The 17,068-nt window shown below is 40.8% G+C and overlaps 1 long non-coding RNA gene across 2 annotated transcripts in view; it reads left to right on the top strand.

Moving 5' to 3' along the window:
• Positions 1-1,105, top strand: part of LOC310677071 — a 28,668-nt gene extending 27,563 nt beyond the window's left edge. For both annotated transcript variants that reach the window (XR_014510910.1, XR_014510911.1), the window contains one exon: positions 913-1,105. This is a non-coding gene — a long non-coding RNA (uncharacterized lncRNA). The remainder of the gene's footprint in view (positions 1-912) is intronic.
• Positions 1,106-17,068: the final 15,963 nt, after the last annotated feature.

The raw sequence follows: 17,068 nt of genomic DNA, 5'->3' as shown, positions 1-17,068 counted from the left end.
GGGCTACTGATAGGTTTTATAAATATTTCTTTTCAGAGGTACAGCTGAAAGGCAAATTAAACATTTGTCTGTGGTGCCTGAATGAAAAAAAGTCAAACAGAATGATTTGATTTCTATATTACTAATGCTTTTTGAACCAATCGATTGGAATTGTAGCATGAACAAAATGTAGTAGAAAGCTTGAAATATGATGCAGGGGTTTGCTTTAAATCTTGCATATTTTCATGTAGGAGTAGCAACTGAAAGCTTATATAAGGTCCAAGATTTATATAAAATTTTGGCTTTGAAATAAACCATTTGCTTCCAATCTTTGTACCTTAAAACGTGAATATATCAGAGTTTGCTAAACTGGGCCTACACAAGATGGAAAGAAAATGCTAAACTCTTCACATCTCTTCTTCTCATGCACCAAAGTGAGGTGCTTTGGGGTATAGGGGCTGGCAGGGCAAAAATTATTCTCCTAAGCAGAATAATTTGGGGGCTTATGGAATCAAGGTTTTTACATAAGAGCCTAAAGTTTGATTCTGTTTCTGAGGAAGAGATGTCTTTGATAGAATCATAGAATTGTAGAGTTGGAAAGGACCATAAGGACCATCTCTCCAACTCCTCGCAAGACAGGAGTCTTTTGCCCAATGTGGGGCTCAAACTCAGGACCCACAGATAAGAGTCTCATGCTCTACTGACTGAGCAATCTCATATGACTTTGCTTCTATTCCTGCTGAAACAGTATGGGAAATGTAAACATTTTTCTCCCCACCCAACTTACTAAAAATACTTCAGACTAATTTACAGTTTCTTAACCAGAGTACCAATATAGCTTTTTATATATATAAAAAGAAAGGAAGGAATGCGTATGGATATTGGAGACTGTCGTTTTCAACCATCTCTTGTCTTTCCATTGCAATTCAACAGATGTACTCTGGAGGCAAGGAGGGAACAGGAGAAGGAAGTCTTCTGTTTAATTACTGCTCTCAAACACAGATGGTGCCTGAAGCTTTCTATATGAATCCAAACAAGAGTATATATCAATTGTACTGTCCGCTCAGCTTCCACCAAAGCAAGCCCTCAGAGGATCCTGTTTGTAAACTGTGGCTGAATGCACGTAACAGAGACAAGAGGTTTAACTCTTAAAAACCGAGTTCCTCGTTTCTCTTTAATCCCCTTGGGAAGCCCAGTTAATTAAAGCTGTTTATTACAACTTGATCAAAAAGTCTGAATTCTATGTGTCCTACATCTAGCTACTACAATATTCTCTGTCATTGAGCCTCACGAGGCCCCGAAGACTCTGACTTGGTAATGCAGCCATCAAAGAGAGAGGCTAACTAACTCTTTAGTTGAAGCTGTTTGTTCCAAGGTGCAGTGCAAAATACGCTCCAGGCTTTCCAAAGCTGCAGTCTGTGTGTGTCTCCCCCCGCCCCCCGCCCCTCGCCTCCTGTCTTTACTTTAATCTAAAACCTCCTTGCCATACTTAATTTAACATTGGAATCAAATTAATTATTTTGTAACTAAATTGGTGTGAAGGATGTAAATTTCATATTTATCATGGCACATTAATTGATGCAGCGGAGTGTCCTCTGTGAGCAGCTGCAGTTAGTTTTCATATGAATAACGAACACATCTTACACACAAGGCATACTTGGAAGGAGGGGGGGGGGCGTCCATAAGAAGGGCCTTTTGCAACTCACCCATTTACCATTTCCTTCATTTTATAACATTTCCCCACAATTTAAACAATAACCTGTCCTTCACTTGTTCTTGCTGTCATGACCTTAATGTACAAAAATGTGACTTTTTACAGGAAAAAACTGCACCACAAGTGTACACTAGTGTACACTGCTCCCAACACTTACCCCAACACCTAAATATCCTCTAACATTTCCCCGATGAATTTAGGTAAAAAGGTAAAGGATCCTTAACAATTAAGTCCAGTTGTGAATAGCTCTGGAGTTGCGGCACTCATCTCGCTTTACTGGCTGAGGGAGCCGATGTTTGTCTGCAGACAGTTTTTCTGGCCAGCATGACTAAGCCGCTTCTGGTGAAACCAGAGCAGCGCACGGAAACTCCATTTACCTTCCCGCTGGAGCGGTACCTATTTATCTACTTGCATTTTGACGTGCTTTCTAACTGCTAGGTTGGCAGGAGCTGGGACCGAACAATGGGAGCTCACCCCATTGCGGAGATTTGAACTGCCGACCTTCTGATCGGCAAGCCCTAGGCTCAGTGGTTTAGTGCCACCCACTTCCCCTGATGAATTTAGGGATGTCCTATTCCATAATGACAACAACTATAATAATTTTACTATTTATACTCCGCCCATCTGACTGGGTTGCTCCCAAAAAAATTAAAAACAAAATAAAACATTATACATTTATGCCAATAAACTTTTATTTTTTTATTTTAAAAAACCCTTATACGGGGCTGCCTTCAGACAGTTCAGGGGTCGGAAAACTCCATACCCTCCAATATTTCTCAGAAGAAAATAGGGATGTCCTAAGGAAAAGTGGGACATTCCAGGATCAAATCAGAAACTGGGACAGCGTCTGTAAATCTGGGACAGTCCCTGGAGAATAGGGACAGTTGGAGGGTCTGCAACTACCCTCTAGAAGGTAAGATCAGGTGGGCCATCTATTTTGTAAACAAGAACTAATTGTTGGGTGGTGACAGATGAAAGATGTCGACTATTCATTCAGCATTAGCACTTCCTGGATTTCGCCTGTATAATGCAAGGCATTCTACCAGACAATTCTTAAATGTCAATTGCTGCCATTTTACATTAAAGATAAAGCTTGCAAATGAAGTCTTAATGTCTTTGTTGTTGACAGCTACTGAAAAAAGCTGCATGATTTAAGCCACCTTAAATATCTCTCATAACCATTTTCCCTCTGCAAAGGTAAATGGATTTAATTTCCCCATCATCAGAATAGCCTGACACTGCCTTGCTTACATGGGCCACTTCTTGATCATTATGCTTAATTATTTTTCAGAAACACAGGCAACAGTGTATTTGAATGCAGGTGAGCTGGGCCACATATCCTTAATATGGGGAAGGGCCATTGGTCAGCAGCAGAACATCTGTGTTGCCCACAGAAGATTGAATCTCTGGCATTTCTAGGTAGGACTTGGAATGTTCCCTGAGCTGGAGAAGAACTGGACCATATTCTTGTCTCCTCTACTACATCACTTACCAGTTGGCTATAGCCATCCATCATCACTGGACAAAGTATACAGTAACTGCAAATGAGGTGCCACATGGAAAGGAAGCATCAGACTAGGGTGGAGGTGGGGACATATTAATGGGGAAGCAAAACCGTATGGTCAAAAGAAGAGACATAAATGAAGTACTAGGCCCAGAACAAGGGGCCATGAACAGTAGAAGAGAGGCTTCAGCGTGCAAAAAAATGACAAGCCATCAGGAGGGCTTAAGAGAGAAGAAGGGGGCAGGATAGAGACTTGATATGTAGTGGAGGTTTCAACATAAGGTCCCTTTAATGTTAATATATACTTAAATAAAGAGGGACGTGGGTGGCGCTGTGGGTTAAACCACAGAGCCTAGGACTTGCCGATCAGAAGGTCAGCGGTTTCAATCCCCGCGACGGGGTGAGCTCCCGTTGCTCGGTCCCTGCTCCTGCCAACCTAGCAGTTTGAAAGCACATCAAAGTGCAAGTAGATAAATAGGTACCACTCTGGCGGGAAGATAAACAGCGTTTCCATGTGCTGCTCTGGTTCACCAGAAGTGGCTTAATCATGCTGGCCACATGACCCAGAAACTGTACACCAGCTCCCTCGGCCAATAAAGCGAGATGAGCACCGCAACCCCAGAGTCAGTCACAACTGAACCTAATGGTCCGGGGTCCCTTTACCTTTATACTTAAATAAAAAGGATTTGTCTGCATTTAACTGGAGACTCCTAATTTATGAAGCTTGTGGAGTCCTTTGTTTTACTTTCTCAGTCTTCACAAATCGATATAACATCCTCATCCTGAAGCTGAGCAATACAGTGGTACCTCGGGTTACAAATGCTTTGGGTTACGTGTTTTCAGGTTGTGGACTGCGGGAAACCTGGAAGTACCGGAAAGGGTTACTTCTGGGTTTCGCCGCTCGCACATGCGCAGAAGCGCCAAATCGCAACAGACATGGCACTGCAGGTTACAAATGCTGCAGGTTGTGGACGTACCTCTGTCATGGATTATGTCTGCAACCCGAGGTTCTACTGTACAAAGCAAAGCCTAGAAGTTACAAACGTCAGTGGTTTAGGGCTGTGCTTGCAGCGGTAGATTTAGGGCAGCATGACCAATTCGCTCACACTGTGCCCTGAGCCAAGGGGGACACTGCAGAAATGTCACAGCTATGAAGTAGTGCATGTACAAAATAGAAGGCAAGTGGTGGGGTGCCGAATTTTGGGCTCACGCAGGCATTGCTAAAATTGGAAATACCAAAGTCCACCCCTGGTGCACTAACTCCTTCATTCAATTTGGGCCCCAGTCCCATTAGAGATAATCCAGGGCTGACCTGACCTGGATCTGGGTTCTAAAATCAATTAGGGGTACACAGTTTAATTGGGAGTTAAAAACCTAATTGAGCCTATGGTCAGTGGGGAAAGGAGACTGCAGGCATCTCCTTCTCTCCACCCCACCCCGCCCATGCTCAGTCAGGGGTTAACACATGTGACTGGAAATGGGCAAGAAGCAGTTGTGGTCAGCATGGTGGCACTGATGAGGAAACATGGATTGGGGGTGGAGAGGAAAACAGAGAGAAACCAGAACTGACAAATTTGCTCATCCCTAGCTGTGAGTGGAAAATATAGACACAGTACCCGGACTTACATATTTTTGCCTCTGTGGTTAATAGTGAGGTAAATTATATCAGGAAATCAGCTCGGGGAAAAAGCTAAAGCTCTCTCCTTTACCATCAAAATTTCAATCCAAATTATAATGACTCACTGGATGACGTCTGCAAAATAAATTATCCTCCTCTGCACATTAATTACATGAAAGGTGCTCAGCCCAAAGACTGGGGAGAAGTTTCATATCATTGGCCCTGTGTTTGGGTTTTTACATATTGATCTATGCATGTGAGAAGTTGCTTGCGTGCAAGTTCCATTCCTGTGGACATTTGTGCCAATTCATGGAGAGTTCCCTTTCTGCAATCAACACAAGAGGGCTAAAGACATTGGGCAATTCAATTACTAATCTCCCATGTCACATGCAATTGGGCCCTTATCATCATCATTCGAAAGATTTGCTGGCAAAGCTAAAACAATAGGCAGGAGGCTGTTAGGATGATTTTGAAAAGACAACATCACCCGATTAATCTCAGTGGCATGCAAAGCTAATTGAAAGTCAAACCTCTGGAGTAAATTATTTTGCTTGGTTTTGTCAATTGCAAGAGGCTTTGCACTTCAAATGATGGTCCAAGTCAGCTTCTAAAACTCAAACCATCCAACCCAGTGGACCACACTAAGTTATGCATAGGAGGATATAGGACAACAATTTGATGGTGAAGAATATATCTTTAGTCAGGCAGGCAACCCATTTTCTCCATCCTGTTTTCTTGTATAAGTATTGGAGGCTGGACATAGAAACAAATCTGCTACCTCAGCATTTGGCTCAGAGCTCCATAATTCGGCTGTCTAGAATTATGGACTTCACTTGCTAAGGCACACTAAGTTTCCCACAGATCTCTTTCCTCGAGACAGCTACTGTGATTTGTGTCCAATGTGACTTTCCCACCACTTTCTCAATTTATTATGTTTCCCAGCAGGGCCCTCCTGGCATGTTTCACCTGAGTTGATGTGGCATCATTCTGTACAAGTGCATAAAAATAACCCTTCAGACCTATGAGAGAGATTGGAAGGGGGGAGCAGTGGCTGGGATGATGATAACAAAGGCACTTTAATTTATGGAGGTCCCTAGATGAGCTCAAACCTATGCTGGGAAAGTCTAGCATTTGTGTCAGGTAAAGCATAGTATTTATTCCAAAATAATATAAGAATACACTTATTACATAAGTAGCTAAATGTTTTAATTGTGGTACTTCTTTTGTTTGTTTTTTAGGAATGGTACCAGTCTGATGCCTCAAAATCTCTAAATATCCAGCACAAAAAGCCTAAAGCAAAACTACAGAAATGAAGGGATGCTTTTTCTCCGGCAAAGTTCAGGCTGTTCTGACATTTGACACCTGTCTGGCTACATCTCCAAGTTAGAGCTATGCCTTCCAGCATTTTACTGGACATGTTGTATCCAGTCTGGGGTCTGTTCCGTTAGACCTGGCTCTAACATTCTCCACATCAGTAAATATATAAGTGATGTGCTGTTACTCCCTAAAGCTTTTCTTTTCTTTTTTGATGAAAGAAATGAGGATTTCCCTACCCAATTCTAGCTGTGTAGACTTTATTGAAAGAAAGAAGTATTTTCTATTATTCTTCATGCCATGCAGTACGACTACCTAGCAGCAAAGAGGAAAGCCCAAAACTCTCCCATCCTCTGCAAATATAAACAAACAAACACAGTGTTTACCTCTGGCATTTGTGGACAATGCGTAGAAGGCAAGGAGTAAATATGAATATCATCCATGCAAATTACAAGGCAAAGGACTAAGAGAGAATGCAGTGTTATGACTTAGATGTCAAAAATTGGGGTGGCTGGCCCTTTTCAGTCTGAAGGCTACATTAACGCAAATTCAACTGTCCAGGGTCCACATTTCAAAATGGCTATGGCTGAAATGCTAAAGTCAGTTTGGGACCCAGATGTGATAAAAAGCAGGGTATAATTTTGTCTAACAAGCAAGCAAGCAAGCAAGCAAGCAAGCAAGCAAAGTGTAAAACATCACACCAGAGGATCCAGATTTTACTTTAAAAAATTTATGCCTTTGAGAGGCTTTACACAAAGAAAGATTTTGGGGCATTACAGTACCATAGCTGGGTACCTATGGGTGTAAGTAGCATTTTAAATAGATAGATAGATGGTGATAGATAGATAGATACATAGATACATAGATAGATAGATTAGATTAGATAGATATAGATAGATAGATGATAGATAGATAGATAGATAGATAGATAGATGATAGATAGATAGATGATAGATAGATAGATAGATATAGATAGTAGATAGAAGATAAATAGATAGATGATAGATGATAGATAGATAGATAGATAGATAGATAGATGACAGATAGATAGATAGATAGATAGATAGATAGATGATGATAGATAGATAGATCAGAGCAGCAACCATCGGAGCAGCTACATAGGCAAAACTTCCTGTTCACATACTGAGGGTCTTATGATGACATAAGCATTGTCCTGCCAGCATATGTTGATTTTCATTGGCAGAGCAGCTCTTGCACTGCCAATGCCTTTCAGCCACCTTAATTTAATGTAGGACTGCACCCTTAATCATTTAAAGATGATTAAATCATTTAAAGATATACTTATATGGGTGCTTTTTGGGGGGAGAAATTTAATTAAATGTGAGATGGCATTATTTAATAAATGAACATTATTGCTGGTTCAGTTTTGTTTATCAATTCAAATATCACATGCGTCATGGCTTGTGATGGCCAAACCATGATTTAGAGCTACTAGTACCCTTGTGTTCAGTCTGCCCAGCACTTCTTCTGGCTGCATCAAGGAGACATTGCACCAAACCATCTATCTGCATGATGTCTGAATTAAGTCATAAGAACATAAGTCTGCTGGATCAGAACAATGACCCATCTAGTCCAGCAGCCAGTTCTCATAGCGGCCAACCAGATGCCTGTGAAACAAGCAGGACCTTTCATGTTTCCCTACTGCAGTCTCCAGCAACTGGTATTCAGAAACATTACTGCCTCCATTTATGGGGGCAGAGTATAGCCGTCAGGGCTAGCAGCCTCTTCAAAAGTCTCTTGCAGCAGCATCCACAGGTAAAGGCTTTATCCTTTCAGCAGCAGCAGGAAAAAAAAAAAATATTTATTTTAAACCATCCATCTGTTTTACCAATTAAAGACAAGGTACCCTTAAATAAATGTGTTCTTTTAACTCTCTGTCTCACCAATTGATCAAGTGGAGCTACCAGCTAAACTGCGGCCTTAGAAGGAATGAGCTATCTTGGAAATTCATCAAAAAAGAAACCGATCTCTCTCACCTCCAGCCACCTACCAACTGATAGGGCTACATCAAGAACTAAGCCTTTTTGGAAATTCTGGCATTTGCAATATTTAAACATTCCCCACCCCATCATGCTCTCTTTTTAAGGGAGAAAACGCAATGTATTTTTCAGCATCCCTGCTTTGAAAACTCATAGTGCCTTATTGGAATCACAACAGGTAGTAACGCTAGTTTTGAAGGAACCCCATTTGTTGCTAGGTATACCTTGACCCATCTCTGGATTACAAAGGAACAGTTATTTTAGTTAAAATTCAGAAACTTATTTCTTTTTGGCTCAGTATGTTTGAAGAATAAAACATGAGATGATGTTGCTAGCTACAAAAACTGCTATCTGTGGTAAATAATTGACAAGATACAAGGAGGACACTGTTCAGATGCCTTCTGGACCCTCCACTCCTATGCAAGTGCTGCTGACCCCATTTTCCTGTCCATGGTCCTCCTTCAAGGAGAGAACTAATTGGCTCCTTCTGTGACATTTTGATTTCACAATGGCTTTAGGCTAAGCTAAGTTTTATCTCCCCCACCTCCAGGCTCCCATCTCTGTTATATATCATATTGCGGATAATATAAATAAATTTTATTTATAGTTTATAAATACTATAAATATTTGAAGGTTGAATATAAATATAAAGATAATAAATAAAGTCGTACCTTGGTTCTTGAACAGAATGCATTCTGGAAGCCCGTTCGACTCCCGGAACTGTTCAAAAACCAAGGCGTGGCTTCTGATTGGCTGCAGGAGTGTCCTGCAGCCAATTGGAAGTCATGGAAGCCACGCTGGACATTCAGCTTCCGAAAATAGTTTGAAAACTGGAACACTCACTTCTGGGTTTCAATCATTCGGGAGCCGATTTGTTCGGGAGCCAAGGTGTTTGAGATCCAATGTACGACTATATAAGTGGATGCTTTATACTGGGCCAGATCATTGGTCCATCTAGCTCAGGACTGTCTACCCTCACTGGGAGCAGTGCTCTGAGATTTCAGGAAATGATTTCTTTTGCCACACTACCTGGAGATGCCAGGGGTTGAACCCAAAACCTTCTACATGCAAAGCAGATGCTCCTCCACTGAGCTATGGTCCTTCCCTGTAGCTTTTCATTTTTATGTTGTGGTGTTTTGATAGGATATTTTTAATGTTATATCAATGTAATGGCTGCTACCTCTCTTGGAGCCTAATTTTGGCCTAAATGTGGGGTGTGAATTCTTAGGTACATAAATAAACTGAGTCTGCATGGGGCTAAGGCCCAAAGGAATCGGGCCCTTAGTGTTACGGTCATCAATAAGCAAAATGAAGGCAAAGCATAAAATGACATTCAAGACACAATCATGTAGTGCAATAGTGTTTAGGTAGCAGTGCTATGCTGGGTGCTTCAAAATATGTCTAAAAATAATTAGACATGCATATGTTAGTTCAGAAAATAAACAGTAATAATAAACTCCTTTCATTTCCTTTAGGCTTTGTATTTTGGGAATACTGATAGCCAAAGCCTATTTAAATAGCCGCATGAAAATGGGATGTGCATCCTTTCAATACTGTACACAACTCTCTCCAGCCTCTTTGTATTTGGAAATCTCACTATACATATCAATTCATTTGCTGTGGGGAAAGCTATCAGCCATACCATCTCTCAGTGCAATAAATCTGCAAGTGAAATAAGGGAAGCTCTCATCTGGAAAGACATATCACATTTTGGGCTGCCTTTCTCTTTGTTATTGCTTTTCATGACAGGAAAAAATTGCTTTTCCTGATACAAATGCTTGTCTGCGGCTGTAGGTGGCATAGCTGCACAATTCACACTACACAGCCTCATGCTGTATAACACTCTAACACTCATTGACTTCGGTTTGCTTTAAAAAAAACCCAACCCCAAAAAAACCACAGATACCCAAGATTGAAGCATTTAAACATGCAATCGCTGAATCTGTCTCCACAAGCCTTGGACTCTGCTAACACAGGGTTCAGCTAAACACATCATTCTGGGAGCAGCCACTATACTTTATTTAGAATATGAGTCCCTGGAGAATCTGCACAATCTTAGCAGCAGCATGAAAGGAGAAGATGCTTTCTTTCCTTCCACAATGCCTTCATATACATTCATGAAAAGCTTGAGATAAAATTAAAACGCTTGGATTAAACCTGGATCTGAAAGCAGCCTGGCATTCCAGTTCAGAATGTACTTGGCAAATAAGTCCAGTTGGCTTCAACAGATCCCTCTGGGTGTCTGGTATCACAGGCTTAGTTCACATTGGCATGATATAAAACTGCAGAACTGTGGGACAAAAGCACAAACTATTGATTGGTCCTGTGAGGTGTCATAACATTGCGTATCAACTCCATTATGCAGGGGTCATGAGCAAAGAGCCTGCAGGTGTGCATATGTTGAGAGAGGTCACCCCTGATGTTTATGGGGTCCCCTCATCACCTCCCACTGAAATTGGCCTTAAAACAAGCAGGCCATTGTAGCCAACAGAATAGGTTGCAGGGTGTGCTTGTTTCTATGTGTCTATGGGCCCAAAAAGTCTCACAAGTTTGGGTTTAATTAAATAGTTAGTTCTGATATGTCCTTCATGTGTCAGATTCTGAACTGTTCAGTCATGTTCCTTCCAATGCTGTATTTAGTAATTATACAAGGGAAGTTCCCCATGAGATGTAACATATTCAAATTCTTATACAATGATAAAGTTGGATGAAAAAAGGAGTGGAATCTCAGATTACAGTGATATGGGACTAGAGCCTATATACCAACAAGCTGGACAATACTAAGATGCCAGTAACAGTCTTCAAAGACTGGAAAGCAGTGCAGTGCTATACATACTTTGAAGTAAGTCCCATAAAGTTGAATAAGACATATTCTTGGGTAAGCCTTGCAGTGGTTCTCAAAGGGTGCAGCAGTAGAGAATGGCAAGTATGTTGGGAGGATTCAAGGACAATCAAAAAAACATTTAAACATTTCAGTGTAGAATAGCATAGTATGTATAAAAAATATAGATTTTTTTTTTTTCAAAATAAGAGCAAGAGCATCAAGTGATATTGAGGACAATCCTAGCTGTGATCTAGAAGACTCATTTATATATTTTTGGAATGATTCATGTTCTTATGTAGCTACATTGTTTTATACTTTCTGCATGTCCCATGATCATATTTATAAAGTACCGTAGTTATGTTCTGTGTTATAATCAAGTGTATTTCTTATCGATTAAAAAAATCAGTGCAGAGTGAGCAAATTTTTATAAGAAGTTTATACAGTACTGTAGTCTAGTTTCCTTTAAAAAACAACAACCATGAAGATACTTTGCAAGAAAAGTAGGACGGTAAAATCTGAAAGGGCTGTTGCCAAGCTAGACTATGAGTTTCTGCAAGATCCTTTACATTAGGAGAGAGCTGGCTAATCTGGGACTCCACAGGAAATTTGGAGCTTCTTCCCTTCTGAGAGATATTTTACTTCTGCCATAGTTATAATATGGAGGCTTGGAGATGGGGGGGGGGGGGGTCAGCAGTTTGACAGCTATCTGTTCTTTCCTTCTTATCTAGCTATCTACCTAGGTCTGTGAGGCAGGTTAGTACATTTTTGGTAATTAAACACGTTAGACAACCACCATAGATGAGAACTGTGCTTGGCTTCCATTTTAAAGTGGCAGTGCCTCCCACCCCCTGCTGAAATGCCTGAGAGAGAGAGAGTGGTGAGCAGCAGCCCATGGAAGTTATCTTGTTGTGGGGATAGGGTGGGGTGTTGGTGTAGCCAAGAGGGATGGAGCATAGGCAGCTGTACAAGGGGCAGAGCATAAATGGCACTGTAATGAGGTCCCTTGAAGCCTGACACTTCTGCCTCAAAATTTATCAGATATATACACATTCTCACTTAAAAGTGATCTGAGAAAACATGAGTTATATTCATGAAAGTCATGCTCAGAGTAGACCATTTGAAATCGGAGAATACAGCGGTCCTTGGTTTAAGAACAGTTTAGTTTATGAACAACTTGGATTAAGAACGCTGCAAACCTAGAAGTAGGTGTTTTGGTTTGTGAACTTTGCTTTGGAAGCAGAACATGTTCCGTTTCTGTTGATTGTGTTCCATTTGTAAACTGAGTCTCCCACTGCTATGGGAAAGCACGCCTTAGTTTAAGAACGCTTTGGTTTAAGAATGGACTTCCGGAACATATTAAGTTTGTAAACTAAGGTACCACCGTAAAGCAAAAATCATTCTGCATGTTTTAGGACAATCAGTGTCATAAAGCAATCTGGAAACTTAGGAAGTCCCTGTCCGGCTTGAGTTGACTTATTTATTAATGGTTCCATTCAACTCAGAAGCAAACAAATCTTCCCTGAATCACCCTGATTCATTGCATAATTCAGGCCTCACATAGAGCCAATGAACACCTTAATAAATACCATGTACATTGATGACACTGCCTAACAAGTGTTTATGTTGCTTTTATTAATTCCTGTAAACTTAGATTCCTGTAAATTTAGATAAAACCCACCAGAAACTCTGAACCACTCACTTTCCTGGAAAGCCTGATATTATTCAGTTTGATTGAAACGTGACATTCAGGAAGTGTGCTTTCAGTATCAACTAGAAAACTAAGAAGGCAGGTAGGAATCCTTCAGCAACAATTTCTTCCTTGTAAAGCTAGAGTGACATGATCTTTGTTTGCTTTTAGATGCAAATGTGTGTTTAACAAGGCAGATCTAAGGAAATGCAAAGAACAAAAGCATCACTGCCTATGTGTTATATTAAGATAATAGCCCACATTCTTTAGCTCTGTCATTCATGTTTTGGCTTGCATTGGCTCTAAGTTGTGCATTTTCCAAAACTGAATGCATCCTGTGAGGCAGGGATAGCCCTTCAAATGTTGAACTGCAACTTCCACTACCCCTGACCATTGGCCATGTTGGATGGGGCAGATGGGAGTAGGGGCAGATGGGAGCCACAGGTTAGCCATCCTTGCTGTAAAGAATATTTGAAGCTGGATTATGTAATTCTCCATGTATTTCACCAAACAAAGCAACATATGCAGATTTGTCACATGAATGACAGAGGTGTACCTAGAGGTTCCAGAGCTTCCCAGATCTAAATTCCTAAGCAAATTTCTAAATTCTGAGACATTCTGCTCCAGCAAACAGAAACATCTGTAGTAAGTCATTTGAATGTTTTATAAATGCACTGCAATGAATTAAATATGATCATGAATAATGAATGAGTGCAGAGGCTCATGTTATTTATTTGGATAAAATAAAAGTTCAAAGTATTCGTCAATGTCCGTTCATTCGTGGTTTTATATACAAATACATTTTAAAATTTACCAACTCATTGTGATCGCTATCAAGTGCAATCCATGCATCAGTTATGAGAGAATGCTTGAATTAGTCCTGATTTAGTTGACTTCAATGCAACTAAGCCAAATTAAATTTCAAGTCCTCTCTTTAAGCTAGTGCTTGGCTGAAAAAAGATTCCAGCATTTACCCCCGCACAACCATTTTCCATCAATTTATGGGAAAAGAAATTGCATTCAAAAATGCTGAAAAGGAGACGTTTAGCGAAATTCTCATGGGTAGGTGAAAGGATTTTGTTGTGCTTATTTTATTTTCAAGGTACTGTAGCTAAGGAGCATTTTGTGAATGCCCTTAGTCTCATTCTGCAAATGATCTCTCCAGTAGTCTGCACTTCGCAATATCCTTGAGTGCTCACATTTCCAGAAAAAATTCTGATATGCTTAACTGGTCTTTCCTGTAAGCTTGGGAATGTATGGGGGCTACCTGTTCTTTGTTTGGCCACTGTTCTTTGTCAACTTTTATGAAGCCTTTTTACTTTCAAAGAAATCAGTGAGGATTATTAAAAAAAAATAATAATAATAAGAGGAACAACTTCCTTAAAAATAAGATTTGCGATCAAAAAGATAAGAATAACTTCCTTAAAAATAAAATTTGTGGTCACACTGATATCAGGCGCTCCTGTAGCCAACCGACCTCCTTGGTTTTCCATGCTTCAAAGAAAGCTCAGAGGTAGATGTCATGTGGTAATCCATGCGACTTTTTCTTTTTCTTTTAATAGATATTTTTATTGAACAATTTTAGCAAACAAATTATCAATCAGTACAACCATTTACATTTCCCCCCTCTTTTTTATCTCTCCCTCCCTCTTCCCCCACCCCAAGGACTTCCCTCAGCTCGCCTCTCTGGTTTCTTTGCACATATCGTTCTCTGAACCATGAGACTTTTTCAAATCATGAAGCATAAACAGATTATTGTAGAAATGTTTAATGGAAAAATAGACACACATGCAACTCACCCCTACCATCACACAATAATAAAGTAAGCTCAACCTTGATGACCCATAGCTTGAGGCTTGTGGGTACTTGTGGGTGCAATTAGGGTCTGGTCCGAGTGAATGCTAGACAGCAGGGCCCAGATGCACAGGTTGAGCTTCATTTACCCCAGGGGTCGGCAACCTGCGGCCCACGGGGGTTGTTTAAACAGCCCCCGAGTCGCCCCCGAACTGAGCCGCCCGCTCGGCAAGTCCCCGCCCGCTGCGCTAAACTGGCACAGCGCGGAGTGGGGACTCACTTCCACAGCACCGGAAAGCACATCTACACATGCGAAAATCGCATCTGCGCAGACGCGACCGGGCCCATGGAGTGATCTCCATGGGAGTGAACTGGCCCAGGCGAGGTAAACCTTGCCGACCCCTGATTTTACCCAAGGCTCATTTAGCTAGGAGGGAGACTTTTCTTCCAGTCCTTGGCTAAGCCGCCTTACATGCCCATGCATGTGAGGGGGATGCTTCTGTCTTTAGTAACAATTGATTCTCCCTGCAGATAATTATAAGTTGTCCTGAGTCTTCTTTCGGGTGTGGAGGCAAAAGATTCAGCCTAGTACTGCCATTATACAGGGTTCCATAGGAAAGAATGTAAGAAGAGGTTCAAATTTGTTGCTGTCTGATAAGATTTGTTTTGTGCTGGCTGTTTCAGATAAATATATGACTTCTGTAAGTGCAATGTTTGCAGTAGCTGCTGGGGGAAATCTGCAAGAGCTAAGTACTGCCTATTGCTGCACTGCATTGGATTAATCAGCTTATAGAAGTATATGATGCTTGACACTTCTGCTGATGTGGTAGATGTCTTGTACCAGTAATTGGACCCTTTATGTTGTAAATTTTATATGTGCTGACCTTTGGTTTTAAGGAAATAAATGACAGAGAAATGCACACATGCTGCATGCAGTCTAGCATCCTTTGGTAAGAAATGTTACAGCAGTTCAGATAGTGCAGCTTCTAGATATATCTCAATATTTCTAGGTAAACTAATGTAACTCCACCGGCTGCAGCAGATTGCTGTACAGCTAAGTTGCTTTTATAACTCCAATTGCCAGTAATTTATATTTTAAAAAAAATTGAAACTATCAACAAATAAGTAGGCAGCTGTTAGATGTTTGGACTAATAAATTGTATTGATGAAGTCTCATCAAAGACTATGGAATAAACTGAAAGTTTACTTCAATAAGGTGGAAACATACAAAATGAGTAAATAATGATGTCCCACCGCCCACCCCCACGAATAACTGAATTCACATATAATGCTAAACCAAACTACGACTTAGTGTTACGCTTGGTTACAGGTTATGGGTAAAGAGGAGAGAGATGAACTATTATGGTTATGAAAACTTGGGTTTGGATGGCACACTAAACTAAAACTTGACTTAGCTGCTGCACCATCCTGAGAGAAATGTGCATCTGAGAAAAACATACAAGAATGCCAACAATGCTAGCAAAATTTGTTGTTAGGGATGGCATTACTGTGGAAATCATGAGTAACGGTGACCACCCAGCTGCCAATCCAAGGTTGAAAAGAATACCTTCCACGAACTGGATTAAGTTCATAGAACCGAATACAAGAGTTGCCAGAAGTTTTCACCTTGAGCAAAATATGAAAATTTATTTAGAAGAGGTAGCTGTGTAAGTTTTGTAGGAAATAAAGAATATTTTATGTAGGATTGTCAACATTTGTGAAGATGATTCTGCACCTCTCTAAGGCTACGGTCCTATGTGTGCATACTGGGGAATAAGCCTTATTCAACACAGTGGGTCATTTGAACATGCATAGGATTGCATTCAAGTAAACTTCATTGAAGCAGAGAGTTTCAACAAGTGTTTCTCATATTTACAGAGTATTCACAGTGTAGACTTGATTCAAATGATAACCTTGTGATATGATAGCATGGACCTGTAAACACTCCAGTAGGGAAGCGCCATGTGGGCACCAGGCCTAGCCTGATTACATCCTGCACTACCTGTTTGAATCAATGCTTATCTGCCAGCTGGTCACCAATGAAACTATAAGAAATACCTGATACTGCTAAGAAAAGAGATTCAGCACTTTCATGACTGTGTCCATTTTATTTTCATTTCAGGCCATGCTCAGGTCACACTGTTCTGTTGCTACAATCTATATATATCATTACTACTTCCATTCAATTTGTAGATATATACAGTGGTACCTTGCGTTACATATGCTTCAGGTAACATAGGCTTCAGGTTACAGACTCTGCTAACCCAGCAATAGTGCTTCAGGTTAAGAACTTTGCTTCAGGATGAGAACAGAAATCGTGCTCCGGTGGCGCGGCAGCAGCGGGAGGCCCCATTAGCTAAAGTGGTGCTTCAGGTTAAGAGCAGTTTCAGGTTAAAAACGGACCTCCGGAACAAATTAAGTACTTAACCTGAGGTACCACTGTAATGCCTCAAATTAATGAGAATTAACAACAAGGCACAGGACTTTTTATGTTGTTGAAATGCTGTGGAATGCCTACCCCTCACCCCCCCCCAGAAGTTGACCAAGCCCCAATCTGAATACTTTTCATATGCTGAACACACACACGCACACACACACACACGTACGTTTCCTCCTGTTTCATTTGGGGTATTT

This window comes from Podarcis tiliguerta (genome assembly GCF_965153285.1).
Source record: "Podarcis tiliguerta genome assembly, chromosome: 4".
Lineage (NCBI taxonomy): Eukaryota > Metazoa > Chordata > Lepidosauria > Squamata > Lacertidae > Podarcis > Podarcis tiliguerta.
This window is presented reverse-complemented; position numbering and strand designations above follow the sequence as displayed.